The sequence below is a fragment of the Arvicanthis niloticus genome, chromosome 4 (genome assembly GCF_011762505.2).
Source record: "Arvicanthis niloticus isolate mArvNil1 chromosome 4, mArvNil1.pat.X, whole genome shotgun sequence".
NCBI classification, from domain to species: domain Eukaryota; kingdom Metazoa; phylum Chordata; class Mammalia; order Rodentia; family Muridae; genus Arvicanthis; species Arvicanthis niloticus.
The window spans coordinates 72,145,809-72,163,222 of NC_047661.1; the positions used below are offsets into that span (position 1 = coordinate 72,145,809).

The 17,414-nt window shown below is 40.4% G+C and overlaps 1 pseudogene; it reads right to left on the reverse strand.

The window, feature by feature from the left end:
- Nucleotides 1-371: 371 nt before the first annotated feature.
- LOC117707832 (TD and POZ domain-containing protein 2-like) lies at nt 372-7,915 on the reverse strand (annotated as a pseudogene).
- Between the last annotated feature and the right edge of the window lie 9,499 nt (nt 7,916-17,414).

The window sequence follows — 17,414 nt, forward strand, 5'->3', positions numbered from 1 at the left end:
AATCCAACAACTGGTCTGAGACACATATTACAACCCAATAGTTAAGCTTTTGTGAACAGATACTTTTTTGTGGTCATGGAGAGCAGAGAAAGGACTCAGAGCCTCTGAATCACCAGTTACAGGTAAGTTCCTATGAACTGAGTCTTAAAAACCCAAACAAGACCATCAGCAGGGTAGATGTCAGGTAGAGTGTCCTAGACTCCTGTGCTGCCCTTTCCACATCTGCCATTTTAATATATTACAGCTGTTTTCAATCTGAACCACCATACTGCCTTTTCCCAGATTCAGTGTAAATGCTGCAGCAATAGTATATTCTAACCAGAAGTCTTTGGTTATAACACCAAATGTTGCTGTTGGAAGAAAAGTGTTGGTCATATCTGTCTAGCCCCTAAAATCATTTTAGGCATTTGAGTGAGGGCTTCAAGAAAATACTGTGCAGAAGCCAGGGAGTGGAATGCTTCAGCCACCAAGAGGGGGTTGTGACTCCACCATTGACTTCCACCCTGAAGTCTCAGAGATCTCAGAAGCATGAACTGAAATGAAATCCAGAGCCTGCGACTTCAGCTCCTCTCTGCTGTGGAGGTCAGCCAGGATGAGAGTGTGTGCAGCATTCTCCACTGAGAGGTTCCTGCAGAGGACATCCTCACACATGACCATCAAGCCCTCTAGGCCATACTTGTCAGCAGCTGCCAGCACACCAGTGGCCATGGAGTGGCTATGCAGGTATGGTGCCTTCCCAGTGTAGATAAAGTCCATCATCTCCTTGAAGACTTGGGATCCAGGTCATGGATCTCAACTTGATTTGTTAGGCTTTCCTTCATTTCATGTTCAAACATGGCTCTGAAAACTAGAGAGCGAGCTGCTAGGATGGCCTTGTGAGCCCTGAATTCATGGCCAGCCACCAACAGGCAACAGTCTGTGAAGAGAGATTTTTCCCACAACTCCCTTAGGTCATCTGCCAGTGTGTGCCAAGGATCCATGATTGCAGGTGTCATGTTCTTTCCAGGCATGCAAAAGAAGTCTCTTACTATGCCCTACTTGCAGCAGAGGGTGAGCTGGTCTTCAGAGAGAAGCCAATGCTGATGGGAGAGGAGGAGACGTTGGAGAATGAACTTTTTGAATCCCCATTGTTGGTTTTGCAGAAAGCTAGTGATTTTTGTGCTCTTTGTTCTTTGATATTTCTCTCCTTGGGAATTTAAGATCCAGAACTCAAACTTTGCCCAAACTGGTCTCTCTTGACAGCTGAGCAACACCAAGTAAACTGACAGGTAGTCTTTGCTTTCTTCATCGACCCCGTTTGCAAGAACTCTTAAACACCATGTCAATTCGTCATTGGCCTTTAGTGAGAACACTGGGCTTGAAAACTTTCTCTGAATTCCACGAATGCAAAATGAAAAGTTGCTAATGGTCCACACATAACAGAATTTCTGAATGCTGATCTGTGTGGAGCCCCAGCTCTTGGCTTCCAGGTCCTGTCATTTCTGTTGGAGGTCGTTTGGTGGTTAAAGTTGATCTAAAGTTGATCTAAAAAGAAGAACTAGAAATTATTTATTCATTCTGGTGGATTCAATTATAGATACATTTTAGATTTTAGTTTCAATTTGTCCTAAGTGCTCTCTCCCTCTCCCTCTCTCTCGCTCTCCCTCTCCTCCCTTATCATCCCTATTCAACTCCCTTCCCATGCTCTAAGTAAACTATTCTATACCAAACCTGTCATATGTTTGGTACCTCAGGGGGATGGGATGCCTCAGCATGGGCCTACCAGATAACCAATCCCACCATCACCATAGCTGGTGCTATCAAACAGATCCTCGATTTTTTTTTTTTTTATAAAGCACATTGGTGTTGTGACTCATATTTAACAACTTGCAGGTTCCCAGGTTAACATCTCCCATTGCCACATGAAATTTCCATTCAACAGATTGCAGGATAGAACTACTACCCATTCAAAACATATCAAGTTGGTAAGCTCTCTCTCAGACAGTGGTCAGTGTAAACATTCCCTGGTCCAAGGTAGGGTTGTTGAGCTAGCAGCCACCCTGTGGTGTTCTTGTGGATGTTGACATTCACAGTCTTTATGACTGGCCTCTTTGCTGTATCCTTATCTTAGGACATGTTCCCTTTAGTGAGATTTTCTCTCTCCTCTGTGTCATTTCCTTTTATTACAGCTGTGAAACCTCAGGCCTGGGTAAACCATTCTCCTCACTGCCCACTCAGGTACTGGCCTGAGCTCAGACCTCAATTCAATGCTTGATGTATTGGTGATCTGACCCTTCTGTTGTTTAGTTATTAACTTATCCTCAGGATGCTGATAGGGGTAATTAATAACTGCACTCTCACCCAGAAAGCATATGTCTTCCCAGCCAATCCCAGGTTCTATACTGGGATGTCGCTCATTCTTAAAGGCTTAAAACTTCACAAGCTAAATTTGGCCCCAATATCCACTAAGCAAAAACTCTGCACGGGTGTCAAAAGGTACTTAAAAAAAATAAACTTTTACAACTCTCCCTTCTGCCTTCTGGAAAAATTGAAAGATTACTATGTAGGGCCCCGTCCTACCACCCCATCTCTTGCTGCTTTCTTTCTTTGATCTCCCTCCTGCATAAGTGACAAGACTGCTTAGATTGTGGTATGATAACTATTGAGAAACAGTGTTCCCCCATGATTCTGCCATTGCCTCTGCAGCTGCCTCTAGCCTCCTCTCTCCACTTTCACCCTTGCTTTCTTGCTCCCTGCCCAACCCAACCTCATGTGGGCAAAATTCTTGCTATGCTAGAGCAGAGTTGTAGGCACTGCCTCTTACTCCCCGCACCTCCCCAAGGTGCTTGCTCCCTTGCCCTGCTTCATTTCTGCCCTGCTCACACCAGATTGAGCTGCTGCCTATGCTTCTGTGCTCCTGGGGCCTGTTCACCACCACCACTGTAAACTCTCTGGTTTCTTTTCATTCTGTTCTGCATCAGCTCTAAACCAGGTATGGAAGCTCAGTTGCTCCATGCACAGATCAAACCCACTGCTCTGTTCACAGAGATACAGGCCAACTATGGTGAAATCAGAGACCTCTTGCCCACCAGAAAAAAAAAAAAACATGTCCATTTATCTCTATATGTTTGTCCTTTTATATGTTTTTATCTAGTGATATACAGCCATTTCTGCCATTTCAATATGTGACAAATATGTGACATTTCTTTAGTCAGAGCTGTAGCTTTATCACCATCTTGATTAGGGGCAGTCTTATGAGTGTATACCATCTTTTTTGTGGGCAGATAAGGTTTTCCTATGCCTTTGCTTCAGTGCCATCTTAGCTAAGGGAGGTCACATGACTGGCTGTAGCTTCACTGCCATCTTAGTTAATGATAGTCCCATGACCACCCACCATCTTTGTTATGGGCAATTTCTACCTCACTGCCTTATCACCTTAGAACATGCTGACTTAGGGTCTCTGATTTCTATCCTGCCTTGGTAAGTAGTAATTTTAATAGTAATTTAAAGATTTACAACAGTAAAAAGGTTAAAGATCACTGATTTAAGATAGAGATTGCCTAACTCAGATATGCTTAATATATACTAGCTGTCAGTCTTCTCAGAAATCTGCTAAATGTAACAGTACATGTTTAAGGTTATTAGGACAGACTGAGACTCCCAAGGCATAAGAGTTACAACCCCCCACATTCCCACCAAGGTCTCCAAGAAAATGTAGGCACAGTGACAAGACTGCCAAGATTGTGTTATAAAAACCACTGAGAAACAATGCTTCATTTCCTTGCAGCTGCCAGACATCAGCTTATGCTGTTGTGAAATTGAGGACACCCAGAGTATTAAATGTCTCCTACTGCCTAGGTCAAGGTGAGTCAATTCTCCCATGTTCCTATTCTACAGGGAAAAAAAAGCTTCTTCTCTTCTGGGCATAATTGACACACTGACTCTGCCCAGAGTTGTGATGGAGAACACAGGGACCTAGAAAATTTACTAGGTAGTGGACTATTGACCAACCTCTGTCATTTTAATTAATGATGTCTAGATTTTAATTTATTTTTCTCAAATTTCTGTACATTGACAGCTAAGCAAACTACAGCTAGAAAACAGACCTCTAGCTCTTTCCCCCAAGGTAATTAACCACCTTAATATCTCATTAGTCAATTTGTTAACTAGTTTAGAGTGCCAGATCTTTTACCAAAGACAGATTTGCCTTACTCTCAGGCTTCATGATATAAGATACAGAAGTTCAGATGTAACCTTCACAGATACAACCTTCTGTTACTTCCTGTTCTAATCTCACTTCCCAGTGAATAAATGCTACATATTTCCACCCCTTGTTATGACACTGACCTAACATTAATAATAGAGTTCTTATAAATTAGCCTAACCCTATTAAAACATTCCATTCCATGATCCAATTTTTATAATCACAAGTTTAAATTTTAAGTTTCCTTTGATTGTCCTTAACCCACAGACTAAAAGTGCTTCTTGTGCTAAATCTATACTATCAGCTGTCATAGTTACAAATATAAGTTTCTTTTGTTTGTCTTTTAATTATAGTCTTTAAGGTGTTATTCAGGCTAATCTATATGATCAATTATCATATTCACAAGGTCATCAAATTTTTTAGTTTCTGTTAATTATCTTCAAATATATTCTTCAAAATGTTTCTGATTATACTACATCTATTTATATACATTCAGTCTTCTAGAGAGAAGAAAAAGCCCTTCTTGCTCCTTCTGCTCCATGAAACATTTTTGTCTTCCCTAAGCTCATCTTAAAGATTGTTCATGCTGTTAACAAATTTCTCTCTTTTGAAAACTTATACTCTCCAATAACACAGTCAGATCTACCTCCCATGGACCAAAGAGACTGAATTTGGGTGAGTACATCTGCCCATCAATAGCCTAAGTTCCCACTTGAGGCCTCTTCTAGAGGGTAGAATTCCTCTTCTGTTCCCTGGGATTGGGACTCATCTCACTTCAAACACCAAGACCTATAGGTTTCAAATGTACACCTACAAAAAGTTCTTTTTCTCCCAAAATGTTCTTAACATTATTCATATATATATATATATATATATATATATATATATATATATACACATATATATGTGTGTGTGTGTATACACATGTATATTATATATGTAATATATATTTTATGTAGTCTATATCTATAAAGTATATATTGTATATATGATGTATATATCATATGTATATATAATGTATTTATAGTATACATGTATTATTTTCTACAACTACTACTGCTACTGTTACTACTATTACTACTACATTACTACTACTACTACTACACATACACACACACACACATACACATACACACACAAACATAATGTTTCATCATCTTGTCAGGTCCAGGAGTTTACTGAAAATCAACATGCAAGACAGCTCCAAAGATGCAACCCACATGCTCCAATCTACTCTCATCGACACAGATGCTTCAACTGAACCTGTTCCTTTTATCTAGAGATGGTTCCACAGCCCCTGGATAGCAAGGAAACAGCCAACTCTCTATGATTGGACCAATGTCACAATCCACATTTTCTTGGTTTTCCCAAGACATGTCATTTCAAAATCAGCAAGAAGTAACTAAAGATCATGACAAATCTATTGTTGCTCCACAATTGTCTCTTTCTAGATTTTTCCTTTTCTTTTAAATTAATCAAAAATGAAGAAATGTTATCATTTTTTAGGCTCCACACAAAAGTTACCTGGCAATAGCAAGGTACACCTGACTCACTATGAAAGTGGCTTTTTGCTCCTCTTCACTCTCTTATTCTCTTAATTTCCTACACTTCCTGACCACTTTCTAGCTATGTTCTCTTCCCCCTTGCCCCTGTTTCTCCATGTGTTTCTGGACTGCCTCTTCTCTTCTTTTTCTTTCTATCCGCTCCTCTTCCTCTCTCTTTCTCTTTCTTTTTCTCTTCATCTGCCTCTACTACTTTCTCATTCATACTCAACTCCCCTTCCTATGCTTTAAATAAACTTTGTACTATACCAAAATATCTATATCTATGTCTATCTCTATCTCGAGGTCTATCTCTATCTCTATCTCTATCTCTATCTCTATCTCTATGATACCAAACTATATATCAAACTCTATTCTATACTGTGGCTGGTACCACAGGGGTTAGGGATGCCTCAGCCTGAACTCTCCTGAGCACCCCTCTAATTCTTACTATACCTGGTTCTAACAAACCTACTCTGGCTCTTATTTCATGAAACACAACAGTTACGATTTCAAACTTTGGATGAGCTTAGAAAATACATTAACATTTCAAGTATACTGTAGTACACTAAGGCTTCAGCTATGCACTCAATCCCCCAAAACCCAGAGGAGACTGGACTCCCAGGAGCTCTAACACATAGGAACATAAGATAATAGGATCATAGGATCTCACAACCTTGGGCACACCAGGATTTTAGGAGCCCAGAAGCAGCCTGATTCCCAGGAACTATCACAACCAGGGTCTCAGGATCACAGGATCACAGAGACAGCTGGACTCTGAGGAGTTCTGACTCAACCAAAATAATAGTACAGCCAGGCTCCAGTCAGAGATAGTGAGTGAAGGTAGCACTAGAAATAACCATATGGTGAAAGGCAAGCACAAGAACATAAGCAACAGAAATCAAGGTTATTTGGCATCATCAGAAACTAGTTCTGCCACCATAGCAAGACCTGAATACCCAATGACACCAGAAAAGCAAGATTCAGGTTTAAAATCACTTCTCATGATAGTGATAGAAGACTTTAAGAAGGATATAAATAACTTCTTCAAAGAAATTATTAACTTCTTCAAAGAAATACATGTAAACAGGTAGAAGCCCTTTAAAAAGAAATACAAAAATCCCTTAAAGAGTTACAAAAAAACCACAACCAAACAGGTGAAGAAATTGAACAAAACTATTCAGAACATAAAAATGGAAGTAGAAACAATGAAGAAATCACAAAGGGAGACTACCCAGGAGATAGAAAATCTAGGAAAGAGATCAGAAGTCATGGTGATGCGAGCATCACCAACAGAATACAAGAGATAGAAGAAGAGTGTTGACAACCACACTGCCCCACGTTTTGGGGCTAAGTGCTCTGGTCAAGAAAGAGAGTGTGGAATGGAGGGGGAAGAGACACGAGGAATGGAGACAAGACAGGGTGTGATTCCAAGTCTCATTTCTCTGTTTATTGTCTCTCTTATTGTCTCCTCTCTCTTAGTGTCTCCTCTTATTGTCTCTCTCCTTGCAAGAAAATCCTGGGTATTTATAAACACAAGCAGAGGAACACAGCTGAAGACACTTTACCATGTGCACCATGCAGCTGGGGTCACTAAACAGCAGAACAAGGTATGTGAGATAAGCAAGATATTTATCAGAGTGTGCTCAGCTGTTGTAGGCTGTTGAAAACAAATCTCTTGTCAGGGTATATGGCTGCAAATTTGATAGCTGCTTTCTGCTAAAAGTCAGCTCCCAACAGAAGAGAATCTCAGGTGCAGAAGATACCATAGAAAACATTCCTACAACTGTCAAAAAAAATAGAAAATGCAAAAACTCCTTAGCCCAAAAACATCCAAAAATCCAGAACACAATGAAAGGACCAAACCTAAGGATAATAGGTATAGAAGAAAGCAAAAATTCCCAACTTAAAGGACTAGTAAATATCTTCAACAAAATTATAAAAGAAAACTTCTCTAACCTAAAGAAAGAGATGCCATGAACATACAAGAAGCCTACAGAACTCCAAATGAACTAGATCAGAAAAGAAATACACCCCATGTCACATAATAATCAAAACTCCAAATGCACAAAACAAAGAAAGAATATTAAAAGCAGTAAGGGAAAAGGTCAAGTAACATATAAAGGCAGACCTATCAGAATTACACTAGACTTCTCACCAGAGACTATAAAAGCCAGAAGACCCGGGACATATGTCATACCGACCCTAAGAGAACACAAATGGCAGCCTAGGCTACTATACCCAGCAAAACTCTCAATTACCATACATGGAGAAACCAAGATATTCCGTGACAAAACCAAATTTACACAGTATCTTTCCAAAATCCAGCCCTACAAAAAATAATCGAGGGAAACATGGAGGGAAATTTTACCCTAGAAAAAGCAAGAAAGTAATCTTCCAACAAACCAAAAGAAGATAGCCAGACAAACATAACTCCACCACTAACAACAACAACAAAACCCAAACAAATCAAAAATACAAGGAAGCAACAATCACTTCTCCTTAATATCTCTTACCATCAATGGAATCATTTCCTCAGTAAAAAGACATACACTAATGTACTGGATACATAAACAGGACCCAACATTTTGCTGCATACAAGAAACACACCTCAGTGACAAAGACAGATACTACCTCAGAGTAAAGGGCTGGAAAACAATTTTCCAAGCAAACGGTCCTAAGAAACAAGCTGGAGTAGCCATTCTAATAGTGAATTAAATTGGACTTTCAACCAGAAGTTATCAAGAAATATAAGAATGGACACTTTATACTCATCAAAGGAAAAATCTACCAAGATAAAATCAATTCTGAACATCTATGCACCAAATTCAAGGTCACCTACATTCATAAAAGAAACTTTGCGAAAGCTCAAAGTGCTTCCCATAATTTCAGTTAACTCGGAGTCACTCTGGATTTCTGAAGGGTTTGAAGACCTATAGTCTCATAGCCAAGCCTGGCTATTTATTTTGAGAGAAAAGATCTGAGTGGATGGTTTTCAGCTGACATTCATTTTAAAGCCAAGAAAAAAGCCAGGTTCAAAACTAAGTGATTTAGTTAGGAGAGATAACAGAGTTTCTGGTTAGTCAACAAAATGATGGACTGAGTATTAGAACTATCTTGTACCTCACTGGTACAATTATGAATAAGTATGCTCTAATTGTATTTTGAGAAAAAAGTTTTATTTTAACAGGAAGGGTGATATGTAGGAGGAGCTAAGGGGGAAGGAGTACTGAGAGGAAGAGATGGATTAAGGAGAGAAGATGAAAGAGAGGAGAAGCTAGGTGATGAGAGAGAAAAAGAGAGAGAGAGAGAGGGCGCATGGAGGCAGATGTTCACGTGTCTCCACCAGTCAAAGATAGTTTATATATCTAGGTTGGGTATTGGGTTACACTTCTGATTGAGCATTACCAAACTTATAAAGCCTTTGACTAACATTAAAAAATTGTATAAAAGCAAAAAGGAAAAGGGGGCATGGGATAGGGGTTTTATAGGGAGGGGAAATGGGGAAAGGGGATGGCATCTGAAATGTAAATAAAATATATACAAAAAGGAAAAAAAAGAATTTAATGTGAATGAGGACACACCATACAAAAGCTCATGGGGCAGAATGAAAGCAGTGCTAAGAGGAAAACTCATAGCTCTAAGTGCCTACAAAAAGGAACTGAAGAGAGCACACTAGGAGCTTGACAGGTCACATGAAAGCTCTAGAAAAAAAATAAGCACATGCACCCAAGGAGTAGATGGCAGGAAACACTCAAACTCAGGGATGAAATCAACCAAGTGGAAACAAAAAGAACTATACAAAGTATCAACAAAACCAGGAGCTGGTTCTTTGAGAAAGTCAACAAGATAGATAAACCCTCAGCCAGACTAAGCAGAGGGTACAGAGACAGTATCCAAATTAATAAAATCAGAACTGAAAAGGGAGACATAACAACAGAAACTGACAAAATTAAAAAATCATCAGATCCTACTACAAAAGCCTATACTCAACACAACTGGAAAATCTGGATAAAATGGACAATTTTCTAGACAAATACCAGACACCAAAGTTAAATCAGGATCTGATAAACCATCTAAATAGTTCTATTACCCCCAAAGAAACAGCAGCAGTCATGAAAAGTCTCCAACCCAAGGGAAAAAAAAAGCCCAGCACCAGATGGTTTTAGTGCAGAATTATATCAGACCTTCAAGAAGACTTTATACCAATACCAATTCTCTACAAACTATTCCACAAAATAGAAACAGAAGGAACACTACCCAATTCTTTCTATGAAGCAAATTATGCTCATACCTAAACAACACAAACACCCAACAATGAAGGAGAATTTCAGACCAATCTCCCCTATGAATATCGATGCAAAAATACCCAATAAAATTGTCGCAAACTAAATCTAAGAACACATCAAACCATCACCCACCATGATCATGTAGGCTTTATCCCAGGAAAGCAGGGATGGTTCAATATTCAGAAATCCATCAACATAATCCACTATATAAACAAATTCCTTGGGGGGGAAACACATGATCATCTCACTAGATGCTGAGAAAGCATTTGAAAAATTCAACACCCCTTCATGGTAAAAGTCTTGGAAAGAACAGGTATCCAAGGCACATATGTACACATGGTAAAAGCAATATACAGCAAACCAGTAGCCAACATCAAACTAAATGCAGAGAAACTTGAAGCAATCCCACTAAAATCAGGGACTAGACAAGGCTGCCCACTCTCTCCCTATCTATTAAATATAGTACTCGAATTCCTTGCCAGAGCAATTAGACAAAAGGAGATCAAAGAGATCCAAATAGGAAAGAAAGAAGTAAAAATTTCACTATTTGCAGATATGATACTATACTTAACTGGTCCCAAAACTTCCACTAGAGAACTCCTAACCTTAATAAACAACTTCAGCAAAGTGGCTGGATATAAAAATCAACTCAAACAAATCAGTAGCCTTACTTTACTTAAAGGATAAGCAGGCTGAGAAAGAAATCTGAGAAATGACACCCTTCACAATAGTCATAAATAATATAAAACACCTTGGTGTCAATCTAACCAAGCAAGCAACAGATCTGTATGACAAGAACTTCAAGTTCCTGAAAAAATCAAAGACCTCAGGAGATGGAAAGATCTCCCATGCTCATGGATTGGGAGGATTAATATAGTAAAAATGGCCATCATGCCAAGAGCAATCTACAGATTTACTGCAATCCCCATCATAATTCCAACTCAGTTCTTCACAGAGATAGAAAGAGCAATTCTCAAATTCACTTGGAATAGTAAAAAACCCAGGACAGTGAAAACTACTCTCAACAATAAAAGAACATCTGTGGGAATCACCATCCCTGACATCAAGCTGTACTAAAGAGCAGTAGTGATAAAAACTACATGGTATTGGTACAGAGATTAGGCAAAAAGATCAATGGAATAAAATTGAAGACCTAAAATGAACTCATGTACCTATACTCACTTGATCTTTAACAAAGGAGCTAAAACCATTCAGTGGAAAAAAGACAGCATTTTCAACAGGTGGTGCTCGTTCAACTGAAGGACAACATATAGAAAAATGCAAATTGATACATTCTTATTTCCTTGTACAAAACTCAAGTCCAAAGGGATCAAAGACTTCCATATAAAACTGGACACACTGAAACTAATAGAAGAAAAAGTGGGGAAAAACCTCGAACACATGGGCACAGAGGAAAAGTTCCTGAACGGGACACCAGTGGCTTATTTTCTAAGATCATGAATTGACAAATGAGACCTCATAAAATTGCAAAGCTTCTGTCAATAGGACAAATTGGCCAACAACAGATTGGGAAAAGATCTTTACCAATCCTACATCAGATAGAGGGCTAATATCCAAAATTTACAAAGCACTCAAGAAATTAGACTCCAGGCAGTCAAAAAACCCTATTAAAAATGGGGTACAGAGTTAAACAAAGAATTCTCTACTGAGGAATATCGGATGGCTGTGAGGCACCTAAAGAAATGTTCAACATCCTTAGTCATCTGGGAAATGCAAATCAAAACAACCCTGAGATTCCACCTCATACCAATCAGAATGGCTAAGATCAAAAATTCAGATGACAGAAAATGCTGGCAAGGATGTGGAGAAAGAGGAACACTCCTCCATTGCTGGTTGGATTGTAAGCAGGTACAACCACTCTGGAAATCAATCTGGCGGTTCCTCAGAAAACTGGACATAGTATTACCTGTTGATCCAGTGATAACACTCCTTGACATATCCACAAAGATGCTAACATATATCAAGGACACATGCTCCTCTATGTTCATAGCAGCCTTACTTATAATAGTCAGAAGCTGGAAAGAACCCAGATGTCCTTCAACAGAAGAATGGACACAGAAAACATGGTACATTTACACAATGGAGTATTACTCAGCTATTAAAACCAATAAATTAATGAAACTCTTAGGCAAATGGAAGGAACTAGAAAATATCATCCCAAGTGAGGTAACTCAGTCACAAAAGGACACACATGGTATGCATTCATTGATAAGTGGATATTAGCCCAAAATTTCATGATATCCAGGACATTACAAACAGACTACATGAAGCCCAAGGGGGGAAAAAAACCCAACATGTGGATGTTTCAGTTCTTTTTAGAAGGAGTAACAGAATACTCACAGGAGCAAATATGAGACAATGTGTGGGGCAGAAACTGGAGGACAGACCATCCAGAGACTGCCCACCTGGAAATCCCTCCCAGATGCAATCAGCATATGCATACACTGTTGTGGATGTCCAGAAATGCATGTTGACAGAAGCCTGATATACCTGTCTCCTTAGAGGCACTGCCAGAACCTGACATATACAGAGGCAGAGGCTCACAGCTAGCCATCAAACTCATCACAGGGTCCCCAGTAAGAGGGTTGACTGAAGGAATTGAAGGGTCTTGGGACCCCATGGGGAGACATATTTGGAAATTAGCTTCAGTTCAAGTATATTGTATTAGTCATGGCCCTGTAGAGAACTTACAGAATGAATTTCTGTATATCCATAGATAGAGGATATAAGAGAATGAATTATAGTCTAAGGTCCAGTTAATCCAACAATGGCTAAAGCCAGTACTTACTTAGTCCACAAGGTTTGATGTCCCAGGTGTTCTTCAGTATATGCTGGAATTCTAAAGAAGCAGGCTCCAATGCCAGAGAAGAAATGGGCTTGCTAGTAAGACGAGAGCAAACAGACAAAGAGAAAGAGCTTCCTTCTTCCATGTGCTTATATAGGCTTAGAGCAGAAGGTGTGGCTCTATTGCAGATGTGTTTTCTACTCTCAAAATCTGGATTAAAGGTGTGTGTTTTTCTGCCTCAAGAGTCAGATTAAATGTGTGTGTTTTTCTACCTAAATGGTGTGTATTTGAACTGGGTCTATCCCCATCTACTTAAGCAAAAAAAAAAAAAAAAAAAAAAAAAAAAAATTAAAAGTTATGCCTTCCAGCTTTGGATGTTACTTAATTCCAGACGTAGTCCAGATGGAAATAGGAATAGTCATCCCCAGTGTGCTTTGTATACTGTTGTCAATCTTTCATAAATCAAGAGATCCTGTCAATCTCTGCACAGCTATTGTTTACCCTTGTGCTGGTCTTACACTAATTCCTGCCATAAACACTATCAGGGAAAGGGTGTTTTCTTTAACTTGCCAGAAGTCAGAAAACTTGTCAGACTGTTCACAAAAAGGAGGGCAAGTGGAAGAGCTCCTGTATGATGGGCAGGAAGCAGAGCCCCAACCGTCTGAATGTGGCTTTCTTCTTTCCTGTGTCTATTTGTCTGTGTTGGGTAGCAGTCCTGTTCCTTGTCTTTGGTTTCTGTTGGGAGCCAATTGCTAGCAGAAAATGACTATCATCTTTGCAGCCATCTTGAGCCATATATCCTGACAGGAGACTTGTTTTTCAACATCCTACGACAGCTGGGCACACTCTGATAAACATCTTGTTTATGCCACATATCTTGTTTTGCTGTTTAGCGACTCCAGCTGCAAGGCCCATGTGATATCCATGCCTACAAGACGCACCTGGTATCCAAGCCTACAATGCACTTGGTAAAGCATTTAAATACCCAGGATTTCCTTTCAATAAAGAGACTGAAGACTAGGGACTTGAACACACACCCTGTCTTGTCTCCATTCTTCATGTCTCTTGCCCCTCCATCCCCACTCTCTCTCTTGCTAGACCCTGATCTATGGACCAGAGCAGCAGCTAAGGCTGGAACACAGTGGCCCCCAAGCCAGGCAGTGTGAGCCTTAACATAGTGGCCCTCAAGCATGAGGCAGAATGGTTTGCAACAGGTTTCCTTTTTGGATTTGTGAAGAATGTGATTGTTTTATGTTGACTTAGTTAGAGTTTGATGGCTGTGAAGAGAAATCATGACCAAAGCAACTCTTATACAAACATTTAGCTGAAGCTGGCTTGCCATTTTGGAGATTCAGTCTATTATCATCATGATAAAAATTATGTCATCATGCAGGCAGGCTTGGTGCTGGAAGAGCCAACAGCTCTATATTTTGAACAAAATGCAACTCTTACCTAGAGCAACATGGCCCAAGCTGCCCACTGCTGCTGCTTACTGGGTCTGGAAAATAACCTCTTGGTTCTATTACATCTTTCACTGCCTATATTAGCTGGCTTAAAAATTGTTTTGTAAAATGACCTTGAAATCATAGTTATGAATGCCCCTTTCTCCTGAATGCTGAGGTTAAAGGCATGTAATACTAAGACTGGATCAAAACCTCTCTTTACATTTTTACAAGAGCTTTATAAACTTGGATTGTAGTTCATTCCTGATTTTGTCAAGTTGACAATTGAGAACAGTCCTCACTGCTGTCGGGCAGGCACTTTTCTTTGCATCTAATAGTTCTGGCCACTGGGGGTTCAAGGATTCTGGGTATAGGGAGGTGACACATAGGAATGGGGATAGGTTAGAAGTATGATGGGGTGCACAGGAGGGAGGAGACTGCACCAGAATCTGCTTATTTTGTCTCCTTGGAATTTGGGGAGACAGTGAAAGCAGGTCACGCAAAAGGTTTGCAATAAAATTGAGGATTAGACTGATAGTTGTGGTTCTACAGAAGCTGAAGGATTGGGGAAGATCTACAGGTGTAGGAAGAGCTAAGGGGGGAGGAGTAAAGAGAGGAAGAGGGGGAGGAAGGAGAGAAAGAGGAGAAGGAAGAGGAGGAGCTAGGAGAGACAGAGAACAAGAGAGGGAGACATGGAGGCTGATGTTTGCTTGTCTGTAGCAGTCAAAGGTAGTTGGTATACCTAGGTTGGGTTTTGGGTTACACCTCTGATTGTATGGGCACCTTGTTATTGATCATTACCAAATATATAAAGCCTTTGGATAATTTAAGCATTAGAGGCTCATCTTCTTACTGGGCCAGCATGGATGGTGGGAAGGTCTGGGCAATGCCCAGCCTTGTAGAGACAATATGGAAGTTTGGCAGATCCATCTCCCATGCTGGCATCTTGTGGGAGGCAGGGCTGGTGTCTCTGGCTGGCTGTTTCTAGGTGTGGCACACACGTGGCCTCTAGCCACGTGGTTGAGCTGGGCAGAGCCTCCTCAGCCTAGACAGTTGGCTTTTCCAGCAGTCCCTTTTAAATAATTATTACAACATACAGACAATTTCTGTTCTCTCCTGTCAGGATTTGTCCGTGAGGTATTACTGGGTACATTCTGGAAATCAGTCTGGGGGTTCCTCAGAAAACTGGATATAGCATTACCTAAGGACCCAGCTATACCACTCCTGGTCATATACCCAGAAGGGGCTCCAACATGTAACAAGGACACATGTTCCCCTATGTTCATAGCAGCCTTATTTATAATAGCCAGAAGCTGGAAAGAACCTAGATGCCCTTCAACAGAGGAATAGATACAAAAAAATGTGGTACATTAACACAATGGAGTATTACTCAGCTATGAAAAATAATGAATTCAAGAAATTCTTACGTAAATGGATAGAACTAGAAAATATCATCCTGAGTGAGTTAACCCAATCACAAAAGAACACACATGGTATTTACTCACTGATAAGCAGATATTAGCCCCAAAACTTGAAATACCCAAGATTCAAGTCACAGACCACATGAAACTCATGAAGAAGGAAGACCAAGTGTGGATGCCTTGGTCCTATTTAGAAGGAGTAACAAAATACTCAAGGGAGCAAATATGGAGACAAAGTGTGGGACAGACACTGAAGGAGGGGCTGTCTGGAGACCATTCCACCTGGGTATTTATTCCATGTGTAGTCATCCAAGTTAGACACTGATGGGGATGTTAGGAAGTGCCTGCTGACAGGAGCCTGATATAGCTGTCTCCTTAGAGATCTGCCAGAGTCTGACATATCCAGAGACAGATGCACACAGCTAACCACTGATCTGATCAAAGGGTTCCCAATGGAGAAGTCAGAGTGAAGACTGAAGGTGCTGAAATGGTTGGTGGCCCCATGAGGAGAACAACAATACCAACCAACCAGAGCTCCCCAGGGTCTAAACCACCAGCCTGGGAGCACATAGGGAGGGACCTATGACTCCATCTGTATATGTAGGGGAGGATGGCCTTGTTGGGCATAGGTGGGAGAGGAGATCCTTGGTCCCATGAAGGCTGAATATGGAGTGTGGGGGGAGAATTCGAGGGTGGGGAGATGGGAGTGGTGGGTAGGTGGAGGCACATCTTCATAGAAGCAGGAGGAGGGGTAATGAGATAGGAGGTTTCTGAGTGGTGGGGGAAATGGGGTAAGGGGCATAAAATCTGAATTGTAAATATAATAGCTAATAAAAAAAGAAAATGTATGATAATCTTGTTATAGATGTGACATTTTTATGTGTGCTGAAGCAAAGAGTAATTAAAGTGTTAAGTGTTAAAAAAGAACTTGATGAAGAGTCGCTGATGTTAATACTAGAAATAAGTCTGCAGGAGGGATCAAAAATCAGAGCCAATTGATTGATTTATCTAGAGGGATCAGCACATTGGAGTCAGACAAACCAGGGAGCTGGGAGTGGCTGAGCTGATTAAATCACTGCAGTTATTTCTGTGTCCTTTAAATTGTTTGTCTAAGACTTGAAGAACTGGAGACATGAGAGATGTAGGCAGAGTTTTCACCTCATTTTACATAAGGACAGTATTAATAGACCCTAATGTTTGATATCTCTTGAATATATGCTGCAGCTCTTAGAAAACAACAAAATCTCTCCCTTGTCAGGAAAGGCAGAAAAAGTATGGTAGTTCCAAGTCTGAAGAGGACAGAACTCACCAGTGGAGGATGCAGATTATGAGGCATTGATAAGCTGAATCCTGCCAATTAAAGTGATTGAATTGAGAACCATTTAGGTAGGATATTCCTTAACTGGCTATGAAAAAGGAAGTCTAAGGAGAATGGCTCCTGGGGATGGAGGCTGGGTATTGGGCTGAGTTGGGGTAAGGAATGTTGGGGGAGAAGTGTCTGTGATCCATTAGCATTGGTGCATTACAGGAAACAAAAAGCACAGCAGATCTCCTGCTATAGAGCTGGAAATGAGAATGGGGAAATAGTAAGTAGGGGAGCAAAGAGAGAGGTGTGGATATGCCTTTAGCCTTCTGATACCATAGAAAGAGTAGCACTTGTGGTAGGTGTTAGGAAGGTGCAGTCCTGGCTTGAAGGCTGTGACAGAGCACAGAGTGGGGGGAGGGAGGTTAG